General features: G+C 38.4%; 1 long non-coding RNA gene across 1 annotated transcript; it reads right to left on the bottom strand.

The window, feature by feature from the left end:
• Positions 1-1,572: 1,572 nt before the first annotated feature.
• LOC123385670 lies at positions 1,573-4,322 on the bottom strand. Its single transcript, XR_006598628.1, has 2 exons — positions 4,145-4,322; positions 1,573-3,735 (listed from the first exon to the last, which is right to left on the bottom strand). It is a non-coding gene; the product is annotated as an uncharacterized LOC123385670 (long non-coding RNA).
• Between the last annotated feature and the right edge of the window lie 23,187 nt (positions 4,323-27,509).

The raw sequence follows: 27,509 nt of genomic DNA, 5'->3' as shown, positions 1-27,509 counted from the left end.
AATATTGTGCTTGTCCCACATGTCTATGCCTACGTTTTGTGAGTGGTAATGACAGTTTTCTCTGTTAATGTTAAAATAATTATACTTTTGTAAGCAGCAGCATGGCACAGTGAACAGTAGCTTTTAGGATCAGGTATACCTGGAATTAAATTCTGTCTGCTTTTTCTCAACTGTATGGCCTTGGGCGGATTAAGTTCTTAGTGTCTCAGTATTCTCTACTGTAAAATAAGAATAGAACCCATTATAAGGTTTAGAAATGACAATTAACATCCTTCTCCCATTTGGCTTCAGAATTTAAAAAAAATTTACAAGTAAAAAATGAGTAATGTGTTCTTCTTACACAAGAAAAGAAAACATTGCAGAAAGAATTTAGACCTTGATGAACCTACTCCTTCCCATCTTGCCAACAGTGCCAGTAACATCAGTCAGGTACATAATGAGAGACTGAAAACGCCAACAATCAAGGGCCAGGCTATATCTGTCAATAGAACTCTGACACAAATCCTCCGCAGCAAGCAGGCTCATGAGCCAAGCCACAAACTGTGTAGCAACTGGTCTGGAAGTCTCAGAGCTTGATCAATGACTGTCAGCTTCCAACTCAGGAGCAACCAGAGAAAGCCAACTATGCTCTCCCAACCAATCACGTGGAACACTTGACTTCTAGTTAGCCTGTCTCTAGCGTCCCATGCCAGTGATTGCCAATCACAACATACCTAAAGCTTTCTTCCTCTCTTTTTTCCCCTATAACCCTCCCTTCCACCATTCTTCACCACTGCGTGTCTTTGAGTCTCTGCCAAACATCAGTGATGGTGGCTGACTCCCTTGCTCCAGCAAGTCCTCACTAAGGAGCCTCTGAATTTTCCCCTTTGGTGGTCTTTGTAGACTTCCACAATATCCTTCTAGCCCTTTTGCTTTGTATTTACAGATGGATATTTCTGTGTACCCTTAGGAAATATATACCACTTTGAGGATTTTGAAAAGCAAAAATAATGTCATTTGGTTCTGTGACTTGACTTAAAAAAAAATCCTGGAAATCTATCCCTATTAGTTAATCCTAATAGTTTTCAGTGAAGGGAGGTAGTAATATTTATCCTGCCTTCCTGTAGCACAGTTAGCTCTCCGGTGCCAACTACTTTAGTGTTTTGCAGGTGGTTTCCTTTCCTGTGTCGATCACAGGGGACTTTGTTTCCATCTTCACCCCCCTGTCCTACCTCCCTTCCTCCTCCGCAGGCTTTACTCCCCCTTTAATCTGGGAGCTGCAGTTGATTCTCCATGACCCTGGCTGGCTGCCGTCCCTCATGGCTGCTAGCAACAGCTGTTCTAAGGCCGTTTCTTCAGCATAGCAGGGCTGGGCATGTCCAGGGGTTAAGAGACATTGGTCTCTGGCTGGTGTAGGTCCTGTGTATTGTCTGCTCAACTTCCTCATTACTGCCTTGTGACAAATGTAAGTCTTAGTCATGCTAGATTCTTTCACCTTGAGTCAATTTTCCAATTGTATGTAAGGAATTTCTTCTAATGGTTAAACATAAGCAACCTTAGAAACCAGTTTGTGAAGGAAGTAAAATTAAACACTTCATTTATCTTTGCTTTTACTGAATAATTTGGGTAAACCTTGCAGTCATCCAAATAACATCCTTCCCAGTGAATGCCAAAGCATTCAGAATTAAGACAGTAATGGTGGGGTCTTGGAAGAATTGCTTGAAAGAGATGACAGTTCACATGGGCTGGGAGGGCCTTTAGATCCACTATAAACAACTTAATGAATTTTACTAGTGTAAAATTAATAGCCTTGTATTTGAATCTTGGCTCTTCAGGTTCAGTGAATTTGGGCAAGTTTCCTATTTTCTCTGTTTTCTCACATCTACAATGAAGTTGAGATTTACTTGCATCCTTTAGTTCATCAGAGGAAAAATTTTCCTCTACGTACAGTCTTGTGTTCATTAGCTGGGGACATGTGAATTAAACTGAAAAAAGTCAGATTAGAGAAAAGTCCTCTCTTACTCACCTTTGTCGTAGGAGCAAAGAGAAAAAGGTTACTCTCCAAACAGCTAAAGACAGGGGTTTATATGCCTAACTTAAGAAGGGGAAAGGAGGAGGGACAAAAGGCTTCTATGGAAAGAACAGATGGGTTTCTAGAGGGACAAATGGGAGATAAGAAAGTCTGTGCTAATGTTTGTTGGTGCAGATGCACGTTCTCTTCTCTGTCGTTTTTCTGGCCAGTAAAACTCCTCTGAGAAGGGATTTATGGCATCCTCGCTCCCAGAAGTTTCTGCCTTTAGTTAGATAAGCTCCAAAAAGCCTTCTTCCTGTATCTGTTAAATCTCAAATGTCTTTGGTTTAAAATCATCTTCATACCAGCTCTGTGAGTCTGAGTAGATCCCCACAGGTTGCTGTGAGAATAATCAGGGTAATTTCGGTGAAGCTCTTAGCACAGCATTCCAAAAAAAACCTTGTGATTATTATTGATATTTGAAAACTAGTTTTTCTGCCTTGCCACCAGTAGCACATGGGAAATTATGGTGATTTTTAGTACAAATGTAAACCCTTTTCATAGATCTCAGCAAGTTTGCTTAATTTCTGCATCAGCATTTCTTGTATTCAGTTGCTGATTCGTCACTTTTTGCTCATATTCGACCTAACTCTTCTGAATCAATTTCTTACTGAGCATTAAGCTTGCCTTAGAATTCATTGCAATTGTCCTAAATAATTTGGATGGCTCAAGAAAACAAACATCTTTCATGATTCTATTTTTCCTAATTTCTTCCTGACATCCCATGGATATTCTGGGATGTCACTCATGGTGGTTTTGTTTGGGTTCAGTTTCTTTTGTTGTTGTTGTTGTTGTTGTTGTTGTTGTTGTTGCTGTTTTTTTATTTATATCCTCTTCATCTCATTTGACTTCTTGCTCCTCAGAAGAGAAACAGAAAAGTGATATCTTTGCTTTTGTAATCCGCTCATGTCATCAGTTGTTTATAAATGCTAAGCATTTATAGGGCCACTATGGGTTAGTGGGAAAAATACATCTTAGCAATAGATATCATCTCTTTTGCCATTTGATAATGTCATGGACTTTTACACAAGTTCACTGAAGCTGGAGTGAACAAAATCCTAATGCATTTAAGATAGGTCAGAAGATTTGCATATGAGCAATATTGCTTGCAGGAGATAAGTAACTTCTCTTCAAATTGGCTTAAAACATATAATTTGCCAAAGTTATCTTCTGTTGTCTAAATTTCCCAGATAAATATTTGGTTTACTTTGCTTGGGAAAGCATTACTCATAATAAAAATATCTTAGTTGTTCTATACACAAATGCAATGGAGTATAAACATGCATAATAATAATTCACTACTTCATTACTTCATAATAATTCACTACTTTAAATTGGCCATTGCTATTTTATTGGTCAATAAATGTTTTATTTATTATAATATTAAACAATTGTTATAAATATATTAATAGAATTGTTTACTAATTTCTAAAAATATATCCTGTATCTTGATTATGAAAATGCATTTATAGAACCCTTGAGTTGGTCATTTGACGTGGAACATTATTCCTTTTGTGTTCAGCTTTGCCAAGAGAAAACTAGTGCCATCTCTGAAAAGGTAGTAAGTTTACATTTGTTGGACCACTTAGGGGAAGTACATTCTAGAGCTAAGAATGCTTCACTGATTCTACAGTTGACCTGAGGAAAATAAGGCCAATATCCATCCATTTAGTTGAGAAAATAGCCTGGCAAAATACATAAGAAAGAACTAGTTAGACAGCCTTGGGAAATAAGATTATTAACAAATAATTTCAATATATTCAATTCGACAAACCACTAAGTCATTTAAAAACCAGTTACAGGGGTGCCTGGGTGGCTTAGTCGGTTAAACGTCCAACCCTTGATTTTGGCTCAGGTCATGACCTCACAGTTGTGACATCAAGCCCCATACTAGGCTCCATCCTGAATGAGGAGCCTACTTGGGATTCTCTCTCCCTTTCTCTCTCTCTGTCTGTCTCTCTTTCCCTCTTCACCTCTCCCCTGCCTGCTCTCCCTCTGTCTAAAATAAAATAAAATAAAATAAAATAAAATAAAATAAAATAAAACCAGTTAAAATAAAACTGAAAAAAACAGTTAATAAAAATTTTTACATACTTGAGAATTATAATGCTGGTCATGAAATGTCAGAATGAACATTAGCTTTGACTTGGGCTTTGTAGATATGGAATGTGTGCCTGGCATCTGTCATAATACATGGAGTTCTAGAAGACCTCTTTCTTGGATTTTCTCTATCCCCCATGAAAGAAACTGAACCCTAAAATGTTACTTAAAATATTACCAACCCAATCAGAACATCATTTACAATAAAAAGACAATAGCTCAGGTCTACAACCATAATTACTTGGGTAATTCAGGAAAGGAACCACTAATTTTTCTAAATTGCCAAGATAATGGAGGGGATATGGAGTCAATTAGCTGAATTATTCTAGTGGTTAACTGCGCAATTCAAATAACTTGATAATTCTAACTTCACCCTTCATTATTTTGAGGCTTACTTTAAAAAGTGGCATTTGTTCCATTTTCAGATACATTATTTAAAACAGAAATGCCTCTTATTGAAAACTACCACTAATTAGTGATTGAGGCAAAATAGCATATGTTTTCTCTGCCTGATGAGATCTTAAAGATCCTGATGATTATTTTTAATTATACTATTGTCTGTGTATCCCATAGCATCTTATTTTCTTCAGCTAACAGATGAATAGTCTGAAAACTAGTCCTTATACCTGAACAACTGGCCCTCTCAGGACTTGCTGGGACAAAGTTGAATCTTTACATGACAGACAAATCAGAAAGGAGCATGACTTCTAAAAGACTCATGATCCATCATTTTAGTGTGGAGGGTTCCATAAAAAAGCTGCTCAACATGGGTTCTAGAAAAAGTAGTGACCGGGCTTTGGAAGACAGACCAGAAGTAACATCTGGATGGGCTGTCTTTACATGATGGTCCTCCCTCCTGACCTGCCATTCCCGGGAAGAAGTGATGCCAAGCCCCAGTAAGGGAATTGGGCACAGCTAAGTGAGATTTTTTACTTTTTATGATATACTGGAGCAGAATAAGAAGCAGGACTAAGGCAGAAGTTCAGGGACAAATTAGTGCCAGGGACACAAGACCAAGGTTGAATTCTGTCATCAGAGACATCAAATAACCACACAGAATTCCTGATTCTCCAGCTCCCCCAAACCTGTGTCTCTATACACACCCCCATTTCAATAACTGCTACCACTATCCATTGCCCCCTAAGTCTCCCATGTCAGACCTATTATTTCTTTGTTTGTCAAGTCAAAAGGTCTGCTTTCTTCTTTCATAATAAAACTTGATTACATATTTAAACTGTAGCCAAAATCAACATAAAAACTAGTTTAATTTCTTTAAGGGCAAAAAGAAGTTAGTTATACAAATGTGGGACCTACTTTCACCCTTTTCAAGATATTGGAAATATCTGCTTTATGTACTGAAGGTGCAAAGATGGGGAGGTGCAAAGGTACTCTTCCCCATGAATTGATTAGCACGTCCTTTAAGAAAAAAAAAAGATTTTATCTTTAGGTAATCTCTACACCCAATATGGGGCTCCAACTTACAATGTTGAGATCAAGAGTCATATGCTCTATTGAGTGAGCTAGCAAGGTACCCCTACCATGTCCCTTTTAATACTAAGTTTAAAAGGGAAAATATTCTGTATTAAAACAGTCTAATTGTTCAGATCCAGCATACAAATAACTGCTAGAAAACATTTTCTGAAGGAAAGTTCCATGTAATTCCCAAACAAAGGAAAAATAACGGGCTTTGTTCTGTTTCTTTTTGTTTGTTTGTTTGTTTGTTTTGTTTTGTCTCCTGGTTTGTTTTTCCAATTACTTGAACTTCCTGGTAGAAATATTAAGATGATAATTTTATACTTTAGTCACCTTTTTATCATATATGAAAAATGAGTCGCTGATATGATAAATCAATCTTCACCTTACTCTGGTTGAGTTGGGATGAAAGAGTGTTAAGAATTTGACACCATCACCACATGTGCTCCAAATGATATCACATTCCTGACTTTCAACAACCACATCAGTATATATTTTGTTGCCTATACCACCAAATTCCATTCCTAATTAAACACCAAAGCTTATCATCTTCTGGTGAACATAGAGAGACTCTATTCAAGGTTGGTGAACATCCTTTATGATCACCAAAGAGTTAATGCGACTGAACACTCTAAATCTCTTAAGCAGCAGACACCGAGGAATAGAGCTTATTCATATATTTTGTTTTGGTTTGGGTCTTAATGAGACTCAGGAACTGCTGCTGTGAACCTTTTTTTAGCATATAATATGTGTTAGTTCTTGGGGTAGATACCATAAAGAATAAGACATAATCTCAGTACCTGGAAAATGTAGAGTCTACTTGAATAGAGATGTTTTTTTTTAATTTTTCTAACCTCTGATTTGTTCCCATGAAAGTGTTCAGTGGATTCCACCAAAGAAGCAATAAAGACAGGCATCAGAGGTTAGCAGTATCTTTGAGTGATTGAGTGTTAGCAGGTACTTTTATGTTTCTGAGATTTTGTTTGTTTTGCAAGAGTGTATTTGGTGTTTTGTAAGCAGAAATATAGGCACCAGTTTTTAAAGTGATGAACAAGATCTTATAGTGCTTTTTCACAATAGCGTGCTCAAGGAACATTTGTTAAGTGAATGAGTACATTTTTCAGATTCTCAAACTTCCCTCATTTAAAAACATTAAGGCCATTTATTTTGGGTCAAAAGAACTCCTCAAATTTCCACTAGAGTAGATAATTCTATTAACTTTATCTTCAACTTTTGAACACCACTAACCAGTAAATAAAGAGCTCAATAAATTTTTGTGGATGTTATATTGTACCCAAAGGATAAAGAAGGGGAGTTTGTTTTATGTCTACTCTTTTTTAGAACATTCTATAAACAAACACCATTGTGTAGGACATAGGCATAGTTTGAGTATCATCACCACTTGAACTGAATACACAACTGCCAACTTCTTCCAGCCCATCTTGATAGAATAGAGAAGAGTATGTAAAAAATGTCTTCCTAGGTTGTGGGATGTAAAGATAAGTAAATGTTATGAAAACCAACCTTAAGTCACTTGAACAATTTGACTTTGATCCAGAGGTGAAAGATTTCAAAACACAGTCTGGTAGTTCAGGTTAGTTGACTGGACTGTGAGAGGTAATGACTCCAGTGTTTCAACTTTAGACAGTCTACTCATTTTCTTTATTTCTTTTGCAAGGGACTACGTAGTAAACTGGTCAGACATCATACCTAGATGTGCCATAGTCTTAAGGAAATCAGGTAATAAGAACACAGCAGTATCACGAGAAAACAATTCAAAGCACAAGGTTTAATAGTAGTTGGTGGGGAGCGTTTTCACATTACTGGGGACAGAGCCAGAGGGGTGATAGTAGTTGTGGGTCAAAATCTCTATTGAATTGATTTATGCCACTAAGACATTTAGAATCGCATTAAAAAGATAAGAGACATACATAGCAAATCAAGTAACATGCCTTTTATAAGGTACCCAGTACTCTTTGCCCATGTCTTACAGATACAGCTAGACAAAACTCACATAAGCTCAAAATAGTTACATACCACTTCTGGCCCGGAGTTTCTCTAATGTCATGGTGAAGGCCAGCAGAACTGCACACACTTATGCACGTATAGTCTGAAAGTGCAGGGCAATTATTGCCGGTAGAGCCATTTTTTAATCAAAGAGGGACAGGAACTTATACGTCAATATTTCCTCAGGGATTTTCAAAGATGCATTTCACAAGGTCATTAGAACATCTTGGTGAAAACCAATATCAGTTACCCATAGTGGTGGCCAACTCCATAAGGTATCTTTGAACTGATTCCCCTTCCTTCTATGTCCCACTCACCCAGACTCTCAACCACGGTTTGTGAGATCACTGCCCACCCATATGGAAACCTATGTCTTACCTCTCCTTTTGAGACACCCAATGTCAGGCATGAGGCAGGGAGAAATCAACATGATAATAAGACCATTACCTATGAAAGGTAATTGCAAAGAAAAATCAAGAGATGGATTTCAGAAACTCTATGAAAGAATTGACAGAACTTAGTAATAAAGCAATGAAGAATGAGAATAGTCATCTTGGTGGGCAAGATGGTGGGTTCTAATCTAGATAAGGCCATAACTTAATGGTATTGACCAGCGGGCCATGGGAGCTAAGCTTTAGGAGTCAAGTGAGAGTTGAAATTTTGCCAGTGAATGAGTTCTTTAAAAGAAGACTTTATGAAGAGGTGACCAATTGGGTGATAGACTGAATTTCAGGTAATTATCAGATTTCAGGGGCAAACAAGAAAAAGAACTGGCAGACACTGGGCACCAGGAAACAATAAGAGTTTAGTGTTATGTGTGATGGTGGGTGAGCGGAGAGAACATGCAGTTCAATTCCATCATCAAGTCAGAGACCAGACTGAAGAAGCTTAAGGTGGAAATAGCTTGTATGCAGTAATATGCAGTAAAAAGATGGAGACAGTCGTGTCAGTGGCTTACGGTACAGATAATGTATGTGGAGATAGTTCACTGATGACATGTTGCTGCGCATGAACTGAAGGAGAGAAGTTTGATGCTTGTAGATCCAAATAAAGTAATTTTTTCTAGGATTTTAAAGATGGAAAAAGGGTAGTGGAGCTAACTTCCGCATGAAAAAAAATCCTAAGCTTATTTTATTTTTAAATGAGCTTTATTGCATAAGAGACTCTTAAAAACTGAGAACAAACTGAGGGTTGATGGGGGATGGGAGGGAGGGGAGGGTAGGTAATGGGTATTGAAGAGGGCATCTTTTGGGATGAGCACTGGATGTTGTATGGAAACCAATTTGACAATAAATTTCATATATTAAAAAAATAAATGAGCTTTATTGAAATCAGTTATTAATTACATAGAAATTCTGAGATTTATCTTGGTATCAGACTTTTATGCCCTTTTCTTCTCAAGAAAAATCATTAAAAAAAAAGATGAATGCTCATAAGCATTTTCTCTAAGATGTTGGTCTACAGAATGGCATTATTGAAAAGTACTTCTCTTCCAGAAAATATTGGAAGAATTCCACTTGAATAAATATGGCATAGCTCAGTGCCTACTTTTGCATACCCATATTTGTGTTAAGCTAATCCTAGTTTCCAAAAAAAGGTTTTTGTGCTGTTGAAAAGCATTTCTGAAATACTGCCAACCCCATCTTGTGATTGAAGTTCTTTGGTATAACACAGGTTAGAAGGGGTGAGATGCCAAGCAGGTATTTAGAGAGTTTGATTTTAATGTTTTATATTTGAATGAGTCATGGTTTAGATAATCTGTTTTTGCAAAACATGTTTTCAATATGCAATCTGATCATTTTCTACTTTTTCATTGAATATCTTCTTTTTTATCCTTCCTAACGATCTGCTTTAAATATAAATAACAGTTAATCACAGTGTGCTTAGTTCAGCATACATCATCCTTCCAGGTTATGTTTGTTATCTGTTGAACTTACTCTTTGGATCAAACATTTACTGAATGAGTGAGATTTCAGACAGTGGCTAATTGCCCACAAAGAGTAAGTGAGCCTTACAAACCACATATCGTTTATCCAATGAGTTTTTATAAGCCTGTTGTTTATCTATACAGTATAACCGTGATAGTCAAACTATAATTCATTTGCAGGAGTGTCTGTTTTTTGTTTCATATTTTCATGATCATTGTATTATCTTTTAATTGATATTAAGCTACTGCTGCGTTCTCTCTTTTTTAACTTTTACAGCTTTTGGTTTTACTTATTCAACTTGTAAACTGACAAACATTCTATGTATTATTTTTTAGAAACCTTTTTAATGTTTATTTATTTTGGGGGGGGGAGGGGCAGAGAGAGAGAGAGAGTGAGACACAGAAGCCAAAGTAAGCTCCAGGCTCTGAGCTGTCAGCACAGCTGTCGATGCAGGCCTCGAACTCACCAACAGTGAGACCATGACCTGAGCTGAAGTTGGACGCTTAACCAACTGAGCCACCCAGGAGCCCCTGTTCTATATGTTATTTTAATTTTACTCTTGGTATGAAACTTTATTTGTTTTTAATGCAGAAGAAGTGTAACTTCCTTCCTGATAATGAGATTTTTTTTAAATAAAGAGGATAATAAAAATGTTTACAATCTCACCAGAGAGAACCACTACTGACATTATTGTTTACATGATGCCATAATTTTTTGTATACCTATATATGAAAAATTAAAAACAAAATGTGAGGGGTGCCTGGGTAGATCAGTCGGTTGAGCGTCCGACTTTGGCTCAGGTCATGATCTCATGGTTTGTGAGTTCGAGCCCTGCATCGGCTCTGTGCTAACAGGTCAGAGCCTGGAGCCTACTGCAGATTCTGTGTTTCCCTCTCTCTCTGCCCCTCCTCTGTTCTCACTCTGTCTCTCTCTGTCTCCCTCAAAAATAAATGAACATTAAAAATTAAAAAAAAAAAAACGTGATCATATAGAACATAACCTTCCCAAACTTGCTTTTTTCATTAACATGTATTATAAACATGTAATCCTACCCTAATATTGCCATACAGCTTGATTTGTATTGGGTACATAATACTTGCACTAATCTCTTTCTGTTAAATATTCAGTATTCTCAATGGTGTGGTCAATAACTGTTAAGTTAAATCTTTCCTGATTTCCTTAATTAATCCTTAGAATATATCACTAAATTATTTCTGTGTTAGAACTCTCATTTTTAAGAAGCGCATTTGAGTTTAACAACAACAAAAAGAGATATATGAGAAGTACCTAGGAGTATCCTGAGGACCTTAAGGACAGGGAAGTTGCTGGAAACATTCTTTGGACTCCTATGTATACTGGTCTCTAAATTTGTGATTCATTACCTCCTTCTCACCCAAAAGTCTCCCCCTGCTTCATATCACACGCATAAAAACAGAGCCACCCACAGGAACCATTTGTATGGCACAGGCCCAGCCATCCTGAGAAAAATGAAATCATTCCCATTTCTTTCTCATGGCTGCACCCATTCTCCATTTCAGATTTCCAGGATTAACAGATGTTCACCTTGGCCCCATCAACTGAGGCCAAGGGATGGTGCTTGACGAACACGGTTGCCCAGAGCCACTCGATAGCCATGTAAATGATGGGGAGGCAGTCTAGGAATACCGTCATACTCTTACCACTCATCATACACGTTTTTATGTAAAGATATTTATTGCAACAAATTGGCACAGTTAAACCAGTGAAAGAAAGGAAATTCTTTTTTTTTTCTCTTTCTTTCATACGAATAGTTTTTTTCTAACACTGAGTTCATTTCATCTGACAGTGGGCAACAACACCTTCACATGTTTTTGAGGTATGCATCTACAAAGAAGATACCATCCTCTATGAGCACTCCAGTTTGATTCAACTGGAATGTTACCTATTGTCAACTCTTAATAAGAATAAGAAAATTCCATCGTGGAAAAAGATTTTAAAACTTGTTAGCTGTTCTCTTTTAGAATTAACATACGTAAAATCACATTTCTCGCATAATGCATTTTGTGGTTATTATAAGAAAAGCACATCTAGTATTTAAGGACAGAACATTAATATTTATAGAGAAAAATCATGACCAACTTAAAGTAAGTCTAAATTTTTCTCTGGACTTTGATTATGCAGCTAGAAGTATATTTCCACAAGAGAGTAGAATCTTCCAATCAAACGTGTTGAAAACTTTTGGAGAGAAAGGAATTAATAGGATGAAAAGCATAAGGCAAACTAGGTATTATAGAATTGTATCAGTTCTATGTTTTCTAGAAAAGCCCATAATGTTATGTAAGTCTGGGATCTCTACATTTTCTTCAGTTGCCTTAGTCTCTACTGTATTAGTTATCTATTACTGCATAACAAATTACCCCCAAATTTAGTCGTTTAAAACAACCAACATTTATTATTGCACACAGTTTCTGAGCCAGGAGGAGCTTCGCTGGCTGGTTCTGGCTCAGGGTCTCTTATGGAATTGCAGTTAAAGTGTCAGCTGGGGCTATACTCCGAAGGCTTGACCTAATTAAGGGATCCGCTTCTAAGCTCACTTGTGTGGCTATTAGCAAGAGGCCTCACTACATGGGCGTCTCCCTAGGTCTGCTCATGACCTGCCAGCTCATTTACCCCGGAGCAAACCATCTAAGAGATAAAGAGTTGGGGGGCAGGGGGACATAGAAGCAAGGCTGTCTTGTATGACAGCCTCAAAACTGACAATCCAGGGGTGCCTGGGTGGTTCAGTCGGTAGAGCACGCAGTTCTTGATCTCAGGGTTGTAAGTTCAAGCCCCACTTTGGGTGCAGAGATTACTTAAAAATAAAATCTTTAGGGGCTCCTGGGTGGCTCAGTCGGTTGAGCGTCTGACTTGGGCTCAGGTCACGATCTCGCGGTCCGTGAGTTCGAGCCCCGCGTCAGGCTCTGGGCTGATGGCTCAGAGCCTGGAGCCTGCTTCCGATTCTGTGTCTCCCTCTCTCTCTGCCCCTCCCCCGTTCATGTTCTGTCTCTCTCTGTCTCAAAAATAAATAAATGTTTTAAAAAAATTTAAAAAAAATAAAAAAATAAAATCTTTAAAAAACAAAACAAACAAAAGTGACAATCCATCACTTCTGCCATATGCTGTGGCACACAGAACCTTCTACCATGAGGGCAGAGAGGGGTGTGGGGTGGGATATGTAGTGTAGGGATACCAGGAGGTAGGAATCACTGGGCCTCATCTTGGAGGTTGACCACGGCATATACCGTTCTCAGGTCGTAAAATTCCCTTTATAATTTGATTTATATTTACATTTCTAGAATTTTGATTCCCTTCTATATTTTTTCTGTGTACTCAAAATAATGTTACAAATCAATTGTAATTCTACAGTTTGCATGTAGATGTTTCTAACATGGATTGCCTGGGTGGCTCAGTCAGTTGAGTATCTGATTTCCACTCAGGTCATGATCTCACGGTTCATGGCTTCGAGCCCTTGCATTGGACTAAGTGCTGACAGCTCAGAGCCTGGAGCCGGCTCCAGATTCTCTCTCTCTCTCTCTCTCTCTCTCTCTCTCTCTCCCCCCTCCCCCAGTCACGCTCTGTCTCTCTCCTTCTCAAAAATAAATAAACATAAAAAAAATGTTTCTAACATTTAGTGGTTGGGGGTTAGCCGTTTCTTATATTTTTACCAATGCTCCATATCCTAAATTATACATATTATGCTTATTTTAAAAACAAATTGATTAAGTGGATCTCTCTTTTTAGACTATCTTCATTCATTGAAGATATTTATTAAGATATTTATTAAGATAATAAGATTATTTATTATTTAATAAATAATAATTTATTTTTATTTTTATATTATATATTTTTGAGTTCAGGGAAATGTGTTTTCTTTATTGTTCCAGTATGTCACTTCTGTGACATACTTCTGTTCTAGTCTCCTCTTTTTTAAAAACAGCTTTATTGGGGTGCCTGGGTGGCTCAGTCGGTTAAGCATCTGACTTTGGCTCAGGTCATGATCTCACAGTTTGTGGGTTTGAACCCCCCATAGGGCTCTGTGCTGACAGCTCAGAGCATGGAGACTGCTTCAGATTCTTTGTCTCCCTGTCTTTCTGCCCCTCCCCTGCTCTCTCTCTCTCTCTCTCTCTCTCTCTCTCTCTCTCAAAAATAAATATTAAAAAAATTAAAAACAACTTTATTGAGATATATTTCACATGTCATACGATTCACTCATTTCACTCATGTAAAGTGTAAAGTTCCCTGTTTTTAAGCTACATTTTTGGAGGCAAAAGCCTGACAATATCTAGAATTGGTCAAAGATATTTGATCACCCTATATGTATTTAAATAATAAAGGTCTATCTTTAAGATTTCATGTATACATGTTCTTTCTGCCAGAGCAAACAGGTAGACGCAGATATCTTGTTTATTCTTTCTGTCAGCGTTCTGCAGAACCTGAAGGTGTTAACTGTGTGGCAAACAGGACCAAAGAAGTAACTTCAGAGGCCTGCAGATCTATGTGCCAGATGAGTTGTCCCATCAGAGTCCTATCATCTTCCCCTAGGAATAAATAAACAGTCCAAACCTCAAGTGACTAGTATAAAGGACTATGTTTACCAGATTATCAGTACACACCCAAATACTGTTGTTCCAGATAATCTAGTCACTAATGGATGGAAATTATATTTTATTTAATGATATTCCAGAAAGTAAAAGATGTGTGTTTTCATATGCTTTTCAAGAACTATCACATAAGCCTAAAACAGAGCAGGTGTTCATCTTAACTCAAATGTAGTATACATTTTTTTGTTTGTTTGTTTCCCTCCTTAGGTAAAATTTTTACCTATTAAAAAATTACACAGCTAGCATACATATATTTCTGGAAAAAATAGAAAATATACAGAAAGAATTTGTAAGCATTTTAATCCTGTTATCTAGAAATAGCCTGTGTTAAGTTTTGGTGTATATGCTTTCAAAAAACAAAATTTTAGAGGGCATATATTTATATACATTATAACTGGTAATTGCAAGCTTTAATCATCTGTCATTAAAAACTGGGTTCAATTTAATATTTAATTATTTGATTACTTCTTATTGTGTGTTTGGTTTGCCTTGATCTCCAGGAGGCTGGATATACCACTTCTTTTCTCCGTGGGTCCATGTTCACTGACATGGCCCCTAAAAGGAGCCTTACCGTCACCACTGTTAATGGTGCCCCTTACCTTTCAAGGAATCTTCCAGCTCACAGTACTTAGAAACCCGCCAACCCTCTCGCGGGCCTCCACGCAGCACTGCCATGTGCCATGACTCTAAAGAAAATTCCTTCTTCAGCTTCTCAGAGCTCAACTCCCAATTTCCTGTCAGCAAGCCTGCAAACAAATGTATACACTCACGTATAAGAACAAGTGGTATTCTTAGGACAGTGAGATCTCATGCCAAATGTATAAAACAAATCGTTTCTCTCGAACAGAATAATACCCTGGTACATTAAGTACTGTATAGGCAGCGTCCTGTGTGAATCTTTTTGTACTAAAGCATTCGCGTTTTGGGGACCTCAACATTTCAAACACCTTTTATGCAGATGAGGGATCAGCTTAATTCTCACTAGGTAAATGGCCTATTCAGGATTTTTAGATCAAAGAAACAATCTGCCCTACAAGTTGATTCAATACTACAAAACAAACAATAATAACCAGTTCACTCCTTTGACAGTTTTGTAGGCTTTTATCTTTTCCATCCAGGTTTCAGTTGGCCAACTTTCAATAAAGGTACAAATTCAAGTTCCTTGATTAGTAGTCTCAGCTCCTGCCCTCATTCTCTGAGAAGGGTCTTAACTGTGCCAGGAGGTGGCAAAGGGAGACTCCATTTTCATGCTTTAGGCTTACGTATACTTTTGAGTTATTGCAATGAGAAAATATTCATACACTGGTTACATGATTAAAAAAAAACCTGCCAACATCACCACCAATGAAACAAAAGTAGAAATCTGGCCACAGACACATTGAAGCATTCAGAGTGGAGCTCATGGTGGTCTATTTCTGATGTACTATTAGATAGTTTGTGGTGGTTGCATGGTCCGGGAGGATGTTCAGAAGTCCGTGCACCTGGCTCTGTAAGAAATGTGTAGTCCTGGGGTGCCTGGGTGTCTCAGTCTGTTAGGCATCCGACTTTTGATTTTGGCTCATGTTGTGATCTTGCAGTAGTGGAATTGAGCCCCGTGTGTGTGGAGTGTGGAGCCTGCATGAGATTCTATCTCTCCTTTTGCCCTTCCCCTGCTTTCACACGTGTGCACATGCCCACACTTTCTCTGTCTCTCTCTAAAGAAAAAAGTAAAGAATAAAAGACATGTGGATTCCTTAGGCATGTCATTAAACCCCAGTTTCCGTATCCATCCCATGCTATATTGAATGCTGAGGCCTCTTGGAACCCCACCACTCTGTAGTTCATATGACTCTCACTTGAATGATCTCATTGTAAGAAAAGTCATATTCTTTTATTTCTCCAAACAAAATTTAATCTTCTTGATTTATTTTTTACTGGGTGGAGGAAAATTCAATGCCAGTCTTTTTTTTTTTTTTTTTTTTCAGATTTCCCTGCCCCTCCTATAGGGTTCTGTCAAGAGTAGACATTGTTCAGTGCACATGCAGGGGTAGACCCACCAGTCTTCAACACTGGTGACACCCTCCTTGTCCATTTCTGCAAGTTCTTGAATGGAGGTAACTCAGCTTCTTTTTACCTTATTTTCACCATGAAGATTCTTTAACAGCTCTCCAAGATACTTTTCATAAAGTTAATTGCTACCTCCCTCGTACCAGTCACTTGTTGGTTGGCTTTTCAGTTCTGTTGCTGCTTTTCTTCTCTGCTTTTCCAATATTCTAGAGAGCTGAAAGTCTGCAGGTTACATTTCTTGGTGCCCCTTACCAGCGGGCTCCTGGTTTAGGACCGCCAATGGGAGGCAATGGCAGGATGCTGGAAGGCAGGAAATGAGGGAAAGGGATTTACCTATGGCTTTCCATTTCTGACAATGTCTCAGGCAGCAGTGATGTTATTTACTACAGTGACAGTGTTTCCAAAGTTCCATTCTTGGTTGGGGTGACATCTTGTCAGCAGATCAACAGCTAACTACAGTAGTGTCTCAATCAGAACCGTGGTCAGTATAAGCATATGAACCCCAGCCTAGAAGTATTGGCAGATTCTATTCTTTGGTTGTCACTCCTCATGTTTTTTTTTGTTGTTGTTTTGTTTTGTTTTTTTTAATGTTTATTTATTTTTGAGAGAGTGAGAGAGAGCAAGAGAGAGCAGGGGAGGGATAGAGTGAGGAAGACAGAGAATCTGAAGCAGGCTCCATGGTGTCAGTGCAGAGCTCGACACAGGGCTCAAACTCACCAACCAAACCATGAGACCGTGACCTGAGCCAAAGTTGGATGCTCAACCAACTGAGCCACTAGGCGCCCCTCCTCTTGGTGTTCATCTTCCACCTCCCCTCCTTCCCTGTTTTCTCTCTTGCATTGCTTTTATAATCAATTCCTTGCATTAAATGTTCTCTAGTTGAAATATTCCATTTGGCTTTTGTTTTTCTTGACTGGAAGTTGATTAACAGACCCCCTGTCCCTTACCCAGTATCCTTGAGCTGTACTATCACACACCTAGTTACCTTTTACCGGACTGTGTGTGAGGGTAAGATGTTGTCCCTGCTCTTCTCAAATTCAATAAAACCCTACTTAGTTAGGATTCTTTCGGTTGCAAATAATGGAATCTCAGCTGAGGGAACCTAAGACAAATTGGAAAATTTAAGATTTTAAGTGCGAGCCTTGGATCCTTAGTCCTGGGATATATCCAGGCCACCTGAACCATGGATGGAAGCCCCGCAGGTAACTACATCAGTTAGCCAGTACTGCACAACAAACCCAGACTTAGTAGTATATGATAATAACCCAAGACTCCGTGGCTTCTAATAACAACCATTTATCATTTTTCATAAGTGTGTGGGTTGGTTGGGTAGTTCTTTTCATCTGGCGAGGGGGATGTGGATGATCTCAGCTGCGTTTCTTCATATCTCATTGGTTAGCTGGTAAGTCATTTGCAGCCTGGTTTATTAGGGTGACCTTGGATGGGGCACTATAGCTATGGTCCTTCCCCTTTCAGCAAACTAGCCAAGCATTTCTCAGGGACTGGATGGGTCAAAGAGAAAGCAAGGCTTCTTGTGATTTAAGTTAGAAACTGGTAGTGTGTCACTTTCACCAAGTCACATATTAAGCCCAGATTGAAGAGGTGAGATACCAGGATCCAGGAAGAGCTGGAAAGTGGCATATAGGAGGGGGGGTAGTGAAGGGTGCCTGTTTTGCAATCTATCCACTATAGTAAACCCAGGAACTCTACTTTTCTTTCTTTCTTTCTTTCTTTCTTTCTTTCTTTCTTTCTTTCTTTCTTTCTTTCTTTCCTTTTATTTATTTTTGAAAGAGAGAGAGAGAGAGAGAGAGAGCGAACGGGGGAGGAGCAGAGAGGGAGAAGGAGACACAGAATCAGAAGCAGACTCCAGGCTCTCTGAACTGGTCAGCACAGTCCCCAACACGGGGCTCAAACCCACAAACTGGGAGATCATGACCTGAGCTGAAGTTGGATGCTTAACCGACTGAGCCATCCAGGCGCCCCAATCACCTTTGCTTTTCTGTAAGCCTTGCTTTATTTTTTTTTTCCACCACACACCAACCTACCTATCTTTCTTTCTTTCTTTCTTTCTTTCTTTCTTTCTTTCTTTCTTTCTTGCTAGCTTTCTTGCTTGCTTTCATTTATTTCTTTATTTTAACCTGTTTTCCTTCTTACTTGGTCTGTGTGGTAGAAAATGGCCACTGCTACCACCTTCTAAGTTTATGTGTTCACCATTGAAGTAGAGAGCCAGACTAAAACTAGACCCTCAACCAACTCTATATACCTTGGAAAAGGTCTTGGTGGATCATCTTCAGTCAGGTGCACACACTTGGATCAATAAACTGTGGTCTAGAAGACTGGCACATTAGTGCTTTGACTGTAGCCCTATGGATGGAAGGAGAGTTGAGAGTAGCTATGTGAGAAGGAAGCATCAACCCAAATATTATGCAAATAGAGCCACAAAACTTATAAATGTTTCCAAGGTGTCTTTAATTTTGTTTTTAAGAGAAATGTGTTTTGCAGCTATGACTTAGATTGCGAGGAAAAAAGGAAAATGATTTAGTGTGGGGAGCAAGAACATGGGCTATGGAGTAAGACTGCCTATGTGGATATCTCCCCTTTGCCACATCTTAGCCTTGGAAAATGCTTGATCTCCTTGAGGCCCAATTACCTTGAGAGTAAAACGTGATACAAAATGATTCCTATCATATAGATTGTAGTGAGGATTTGATTAGAACATGCATACTGCCCATACAACAGTGTATGCTCCATAAATGTTAGCTGTTGATACAAATTCTAAAGAAAAAGCACTGAACACTAGGTATACAGATTCAGCAGGACAGAACTTGTGATTTCTATGAGCTTTCACTGTCTGAATTATCTGCTAGAGGTCTTTAGTTTGAAATCTAATTAAAGTCATCCTAGAATATCCTCACTGGAAACCCCAGCTTTGTGTTTACTGTTCTATTAATCATCTTTTCAAGGAATTCCTTCAGGTTTTTGTGTATGTTTACCAAGGACAGAGTTAAGTCAAAAGTAGACAAGGTCAGGAAAGCCAAGATGTCATTGATGAAGCTGTGAACCCATCGGGGAGTGGGGATCAAAGAATGACTCTTTGCTTGAGGCTGAAGTAGGTCAGAAAAGCATCTAATTTCGAAGAAAAAATTTATCTGTGTCTAATTGTCCCCCAACTCTTCCACAAAGCGCAGAAACCTCGAAGTGTTAGTAATTGTATACCTAGTAGTCCTGGGCAAAGAGGAAAAGAAAAACTTTTAAATATTGAAAGTTTCAGTATGGATCATTTAAATCATACTATGTAGAATGCAAGTATGTAGGGCTTTGTAAGATACCAAATCAGGAGCTTTTTAACAAAAAGAGGGAAAGGTGTCTTGTTTTTCTTTTAATTTTTATGTAGTATAATTTTTTTGATGATCAGATTGTGTCCAATGAACTCATTTTAAAAGTATGTGCAAGAAGTTATGAAAATGTGTTAAAATAGCTTCTTGTGTTTTATTTACCACACCTACATTCTTCGTGCATATTGGCATAGGAAGTAGCTAAGATTGAAGGCAGGCCATTCCTTTATAATCTTATCCAAAATAGAAGCTAATAGTTGTAATGACTCATTTGTTTCCTTCTACTTTCAATCCTTATCTTGGGACCACAGATTGCATTACAATTGCTAAGTAATTGTACATCTTTTGTGAAGCACCTTGAAATGTTCTGCTGTGGTAAGAAATTGGCCACGTTTTAGAATTACCAAACAAAGCTAAGTTTTTTTAACTGAGTCCTGTCGCTTTAATGTAATATGTCGTATTATTTTGAGAACATGCAACGAGTCACTAGAAAAAAAGATGAGGCCCAAGTATTTAATAAATAAATAACTTAATTTAAATAAGAGATTTCCTTACAGTGAAATCTATTTTTGTAATAATTTTCTTGACTTCTAACATATACCATGAACATGCCTTATTGCAAACTCTTGGTCACCTGATGCTTAGAGACATTATTTTTTTCCTCTGTACCATCTAATTGATTTTTTTTTCCTCCTCATGAAGCACAATACTTAAATCGAATAGTTTGAAAACTATGAATGATGTTAGTCTGGGTGAGGGTCAACTAGGATTAAAGAAATTCCTATAACAGATCCTAAGCACTGATGAATTCAGTATTAAAATACATGTTGTGTAATGTGAAAGAGACTGCTGGTTGATGCCCCAAGTCCACTTTTCAGTTATTCTCGGTTTATAAAGCTTTGGTTGGGGGCCCTGGGTGGCTCAGTCAGTTGAGCGTCGATTTCAGCTCAGGTGTTGGTCTCAGAGTTCATGAGTTTGATCCCCACATCAGGCTCACTGCTGCTGTCAGCCTGTCAGCACAAAAAGCCTCCTTCGGATTCTCTGTCTCCCTCTCTCTTCCCCTCCCCCTCTTGTGCTCTCTCATAAATAAATAAGCATTAGAGATTGTTTCTAAACCTACTTCCTTTAAAAAAACAAAATCCTCGGTGTTCATCGGGGCACATGGCTGCCCCGATTCAGGCTGCATCTCCTTTTCTCTCTCCCAGCTGGGAACAGCCGAATCATTCAGTGCAGGAACATGGGATGTAAGTGGCAGTCATGTATGACGTATCTCAGGAGTTTGATGTGAAAGAGAAATAAACCACTACTCCCTCACCTCACCACCCACCTGCCTCTCATTAGGGAAAGGGATAGTGGGATATGACCCTAAAGTGAGTTCTTGGTCATTGGGTATAATTAAATAAAGAACGCTGAGAGGGAACTCTACCTCAGTCTGCGTGACACGTGCTGAGCCTTCACCAGCAAACCCAATTTTAATAGAAACCATGTTTTATAAGCCATCCTTAACAGTACAAAGCATTTTTTTGTGAACTGGTGTAAATGTTTCTATTGGAGGTTACTGCATGCTACAGGTCCCAGCTGGTGACTTTATCACCACTGAAGGTGGAAAATAGGAATTGGACTTGAATCGTGGGAGGAGAGATTTGTGCTATCAGGAATAATTTAAAGAAGAAATGAAAGACAGTAAAGGTGATGAAGAGTGAATAAATCTAAGTAAAAGGTTTTAATTCTACTTGTATTTGAAATAGGATAAACAGTTCCATTTTGTAGTGTGGTTTCTCCAAGTGTCTTTCTTTCTTTTTTATTTTATTTATTTATTTTTGAGAAAGACAGAGCGAGCAAGCAGGGGAGGGGCAGGGAGAGAGGGAGAGAGAATCCCAAGCAGGATCCTCGCTGTCAGTGAAGAGCCTGTTGCAGGGCTCGAACTCACGAACCATGAGATCATGACCTGAGTCGAATCAAGAGTTGGACACTTAACCAACAGAGCCACCTAAGAGCCACCCTCCAAGTGTCTTTCTGATATAGATTTCTCTGAGCCCCTAAATGTTGCATCTGTCGAAGCCCTTTTTGGAGAGAAAAAAAGTGCAGTATTTTTTGTTCTTATTCTCTCTAGTAGGCATTACTTGAAAAATAATTGCATTTGACTTCAGACATAAGTAATTCTTAGAGAAACTAAAACAAACAAACAAACAAAAAACCCAAACCCATTGGCTGGTGTTTTTATTTTTGTCATGCAAACCTTAGGTAGTCAGCTAAATATATATTTAATTATATCAAAGCATCCAGTTAAGGTATAATTTCTAAGCCATGTTACAGGTCATAAATGGGACAAAGCTGTCTGCATTTCATAGTATAAATATTTGTTCAGAGCATCACATAAGATTGGCTGTAATTATAGTGTTTTCCATTAAATTTAGAAGGGTATCAACCACAACACACATTTATTCCACCAGTCATTTTAATCAAGTCTGAAAACCATAGGGCAAGCATTACTGCATTTAGTTGTCATCTATGCCCTTGGGCCAAGCATGTCTAAGCAATTCATAATTCTCTTGGACATGAGAAAAGAAACAAATGTAAAAAAATCTATACTTCCTTATTGTGGTCTATGCAAATTCTTGAATGTTGGTCATCTTTCACTTAAAAAAATGATGTTAATTGATGGATTTCTGCTAATCCTACAATAGCAGCAAAACTGATCCTAATTCATGTTTGAAAAAGTCTTCCAAGGGGCGCCTGGGTGGTTCAGCCGGTTAAGCGTCCGACTTCGGCTCAGGTCATGATCTCACGGTCCGTGAGTTCTAGCCCCGAGTCAGGCTCTGTGCTGACAGCTCAGAGCCTGGAGCCTGTTTCAGATTCTGTGTCTCCCTCTGTCTCTGCCCCACCCCCGTTCATGCTCTGTCTCTCTCTGTCTCAAAAATAAATAAACGTTAAAAAAAAATTAAAAAAAGAAAAAGTCCCCCAAATAACCATATTCCTTTAAATGTAGTTTATATCTGAGCAGCTGATGCTCAGAGTTTTTGCTTTTTACAAGCACTTTATCAAGATATGGTGACTGTACTAGCAAATGTCTCCTCTTTTCTATCTTCTAATTTTGATAGTGCTTTACTTATACCAAACAGTGACCAGGATAAGACATAAGATTATCAAGGGAGCATTTCTGGCAATATCTTAGCATTATACCACGAAGGGAATTAGATTAATCTAAATTACAATGTGCTAGCTTCCACTTATAGAATGAATGAGTCACTAGGATGAAAAGTACAGCATAGGGAGTAGAGTCAATGGCATTGGAATATCGTTGCAAGGCGACAGATGGTAGTTAAATTTGTGGGGAGCATAGCATAACTTATAGAAAAGTTGAATCACTGAGATGATTAAAACCAATGGGGTGCACTTAAAACCAATGTAACATTGCATGTCAACTATATGTCAATTAAATACATCAATTAAAAAATAAATTACAACAGGGGCACCCGTGTGGCTCAGTCAGTTAAGCATCCAACTTCAGCTCTCGTCATGATCTCACAGTTTGTGAGTTCCAGCGGTGAATCGGGGTTTGTGCTGACAGCTCAGAGCCTGGAGCCTGCTTCGAATTCTGTGTCTCCCTCCCTCTCTGCCTTTCCCCTGCTCGCGCTCTGTCTCTCTCTCTCTCTCTCTCTCTCAAAAATAAATAAACATTAAAAAAAAATTAAATAAAAAAATAAACACAAACTGTAAGATCATGACCTGAACTGAAATCTAGAATCAGACGCTTAATCTACTGAGCCACCCAGGTGCCCTGCTGTATTTATATTTTAAACAAACATCTAAAAATTTCTGTTTACTTGATATACTCAACTTGTGTAAATTTCCCTGAGTTTTGCTTTAAAACACTATAAAACTTAGACATAGTAGCGCTTGTAGGACAATTATCATAGGGAAAATGAAGTAAATCTTTATCAATGTTTAAAGAAATGCTATCCACTGCATCTCTCTGAAATGAGTGGATTGTGTGTGATTATTTTGTACTTGAGAATTTAAATATAGAACCACTAATTACAAGCCCAAGTTATACTTGGAGTAAATTGAATAATGGACAAATCTATGAATTCATTACTAAAAGAATATACATATACATGTATATCTATGTCTATAGATATAGATATATTTGCAAACTCCACTAGTATAACCTCTGAACATACTGATACTTTAAACTTTTGGGGCAGAAATTTGGAATGATAGAAATCTGTAACTTATTCAGATTATCAGAAATTATATAAATAAAACCATTCCAAGGGCAAGCCAGATTTCATGACAACTCAAAGTTTAGACATTAGCCATTCCCATAGTCCCCAGTGTGATTTTTCTTGTTCAGAACCCAGTAATTTATCTTCTCAGAATCCACTGCTCTTCTTATCCCCACTTTATTAAGTCTCTCCTCCTCCCTGACCCCCCAGCCGCCCGGCATGCCTCTACACTATTGATTAATGGTACTGCTCACTCTGACCTCTCCTCCACCAGCTGCCCACCAGCCACTGAGACATCTGAAGGGAATGCAACATCCTGGGGGCCCATGGAATCAGTGAGGTCTGCCTATGCTCTACAAAATTGCTCTCTTGGTTAGTTTTAGCTGCAGAGCTAAACTCATCCTTTGTCTTCGGAAGGTGTTGATGTTTATGCTGTATAATAAATGTAGTTCACATCTGCAATTTCATATCACTACAGGTTTCACCCAAGTGAAAGTATCTAGTTCCCATGGATGCCACTTTGGCCTTCAAATAAGAGCAATTACCTAGGGGCGCCTGGGTGGCGCAGTCGGTTAAGCGTCCGACTTCAGCCAGGTCACGATCTCGCGGTCCGTGAGTTCGAGTCCCGCATCAGGCTCTGGGCTGATGGCTCGGACCCTGGAGCCTGTTTCCGATTCTGTGTCTCCCTCTCTCTCTGCCCCTCCCCCGTTCATGCTCTGTCTCTCTCTGTCCCAAAAATAAATAAACGTTGAAAAAAAAATTAAAAAAAAAAAAAAAAAAGAGCAATTACCTAAAAGCTAAACTAAATCAGAATCATGCATCAGAAGCCTTTAATTCATTGAATGTGCCTCAGGACTTTTATTGCCACTTTTAAAAATTCTCAGCTGATTTATATTGATGTTACAATTCTTCAGACAAAATAAAATGCCAAATAATTTGGAAGACATAGTACAGTTTCATCAGCTGCTGGATGAATACAGATAAGGAAAGAAAGAACTGAAATTTAAGAAGCACTTCATTTATATTCAAAAGGCAAGTGCTTCACAGACTGACTACCCAACAGCTGTCTTCACTTTTCTGAAGCAAATCATAAGAATGATCATTGTTTCCTGACGTTAGTTGAGCAGTATGAACATCAGAGATAGGTAACCTTTAGGTAAGCAAAGACTGCAGGGCAAAAAAAATTGAGGGCATTCTGAGTCATTCCTAGCTGGGAATTATAAGTTCAGCAATGATGAATACCCTGAAATAAACTAAACATCTTTGTAATGTTCAGAAATGAAGACAAGAAAGGAAAGTTTGGTAGGCAGAAAACCCAAATGTGTAGACAAAACATTGTTCAAAATGTTGCCTTTCTGAACTGACACTGTTTAGTGGTGTTTGTTTATATAATTCTCGGATGTGCTTGAAAATTATTTATCAGTTTTCAATTGATAAATATCACATTCTATGTGACACCCATTCATAGTTAGAAACATTGTCATGATTTAATCACCTGTTCTTGGAGAAGAAGCTGTAGAGAAGTTAAATTTGGGGGTCTTTTCTTAAAAACTGGGCTACATCCATCTATGAAGAAGAGATTCCGTATCATCTATAAAGAAGAGAATTCAAAATGTTGAAAAGGCACAGTGTTAACCTGGTAATTTCTAGACTCACTCCTATCTATCTATCTATCTATCTATCTATCTCTCTATCTAGGTATCTATCTATCTATCAAGTGTGGGGTAGGGGCGGAGAGAGAGAGAGAGAGAGAGAGAGAGAGAGAGAGAGAGAAAGAAAGAAAGAATCCCAAGCAGGCTCCATGCTGTCAGCACAGAGTCTCATGTGGGGCTCTATCTCACAAACCATGAGATTGTGACTTGAGCTGAAATCAAGAGTTGGACGCTTACCCGCTTGAGCCACCCAGGCACTCCTAGACTCGCTTTTAAATTGCATGATCACTTGGTTAGCAAATGCATCCCATTTAATTTTAATTCAGATAGACCTTTGCCACATTACTGCTGTATTCTGCTAGTGAATGCAAATTATTTAATAATCTGCCACCAAATTCTTTAACCAACTCATTATCCGAGATTAGAGTGCTAAATTTTCATCCTGCTGCAGAGTGAATTTCTGCAATTCTTGAGACATTTTACAGGCAACAGACAAGGTTTTGCTAGCTTTATAAATGCGTCAATGCATTGGTACTAAAATTCCTCGCCTCTATTGAATTATTCATACTGCTGTCATTCAATTAAGAATTCTGTCTTCATTTTGTTAGAGCAATTCATTTTTATGTCACATGAAGAATGAGTAAAAGGGCATTTATGTATTGAATGAATGATGTTGGCTTATTTTATCTTTAAGATTCTTTGTAACACAGAAGTTCTACAATTAATATTTTCTAAAAAATCAGCAAGTAAGGCTTTTGCTTGATTACTCACATATTAAATGACAGTAGCTATTCACACCCATACCCAAATCTTTTCTTTAAAATGCTCTTTAAAGCTGTGAGTTCCTAGTATATGCTTAATGGAGTACAATGCTTCCTAGGGAATAACAGAATTTTGAACTATTTTCTGCTTTAGAGCTTAAGTATTTGTTGAAATCTACCTCTTTTTTTTTTTTTTTCATTTTACTTTGTGCTTAAAAATCGTGTCTGTGTCTCTATAGCCGCATGAGTAGATTCTAATGCAAGATGGTGGGGTAGTCAGTGTTTTGACAATTTCTAGGAGCACCTTCTAAATTGGGCAAGGAGATGTAACCATCCGTGGGAGAGAGCATCCAAATTCAAATCCAGATATCAAGAGAAAAATCCTTTTATTTTCTCATAAAGATCCTTGAACTGAGACCTTCCCTGTGAGACTGCCACTCTCAAATTTTTTAAGTGTTTTAATTGGAAATAGCCAAGCCTTAGGTATTAGTTTTCTATTGCTGCCAAAGATTACCACAAATATAGACATTGAGATCCACACAAATTATATTATCTTACAGTCCTGCAGGTCAGAAGCCAGACACAGGTCTACTTGAATTAAAATAAAAGTGTTGGCAGTGCTGAGCTTCTCCCTGGAAGCTCGAAGGGAGAAGCTATTTCCTTGTTTTTTCTACCTTCTAGAGACCATCTGCATTCCTCGGCTCATGTTCCCTGCCACAGTCTTCAAAGCCAGTAATGGTGAGTCATGTCCCTCTCATGCTGCCATCTATCTAGTTCTCTGCAGCAAAGGAAGAGCCTCTACTTTTAAAGGCTCACGTAGTTAGTTTGGCTCCACCTAGATAATCCAGGATATTCTCCCCATTTCAGGATCCTTAAATTTAATCACATCTGCAATGCCCCTTTTGCCATGTAGGATAACATATTCATAGGCTTTAGGGATTAGGGCATGAACATCTTTGGGGAGAGGGGTGTTACTCTGCTTATCATATGTTGATAGACATTTATTTGCTAACGCTTTTTCCCCTCTCCTCTCTGTACTGATATCATGGACATTCTGTCTTCTCTTCACTCCCTCCTCCAGGAATTTCATTTACTCTCATGCATTTGACACTCATTCAATGGGGATGACTTCTTTTTTTTAAATGTTTTTATTTATTTTTGACAGAGAGAGAGAGACAGAGCATGAGTGGGAGAGGGATAGAGAGAGAGGGAGACACAGAATCCAAAGCAGGTTCCAGACTCTGAGCTGTCAGCACAGAGCCTGACACGGGGCTCATACTCACAGACTACAGGATCACAACCTGAGCCA

The sequence above is a fragment of the Felis catus genome, chromosome A1 (assembly GCF_018350175.1).
Source record: "Felis catus isolate Fca126 chromosome A1, F.catus_Fca126_mat1.0, whole genome shotgun sequence".
In the NCBI taxonomy this organism is placed as follows: Eukaryota; Metazoa; Chordata; class Mammalia; order Carnivora; family Felidae; genus Felis; species Felis catus.
Note: the sequence above shows the minus strand (reverse complement) of the source record. Positions and strands in the feature narration are given on the sequence as shown.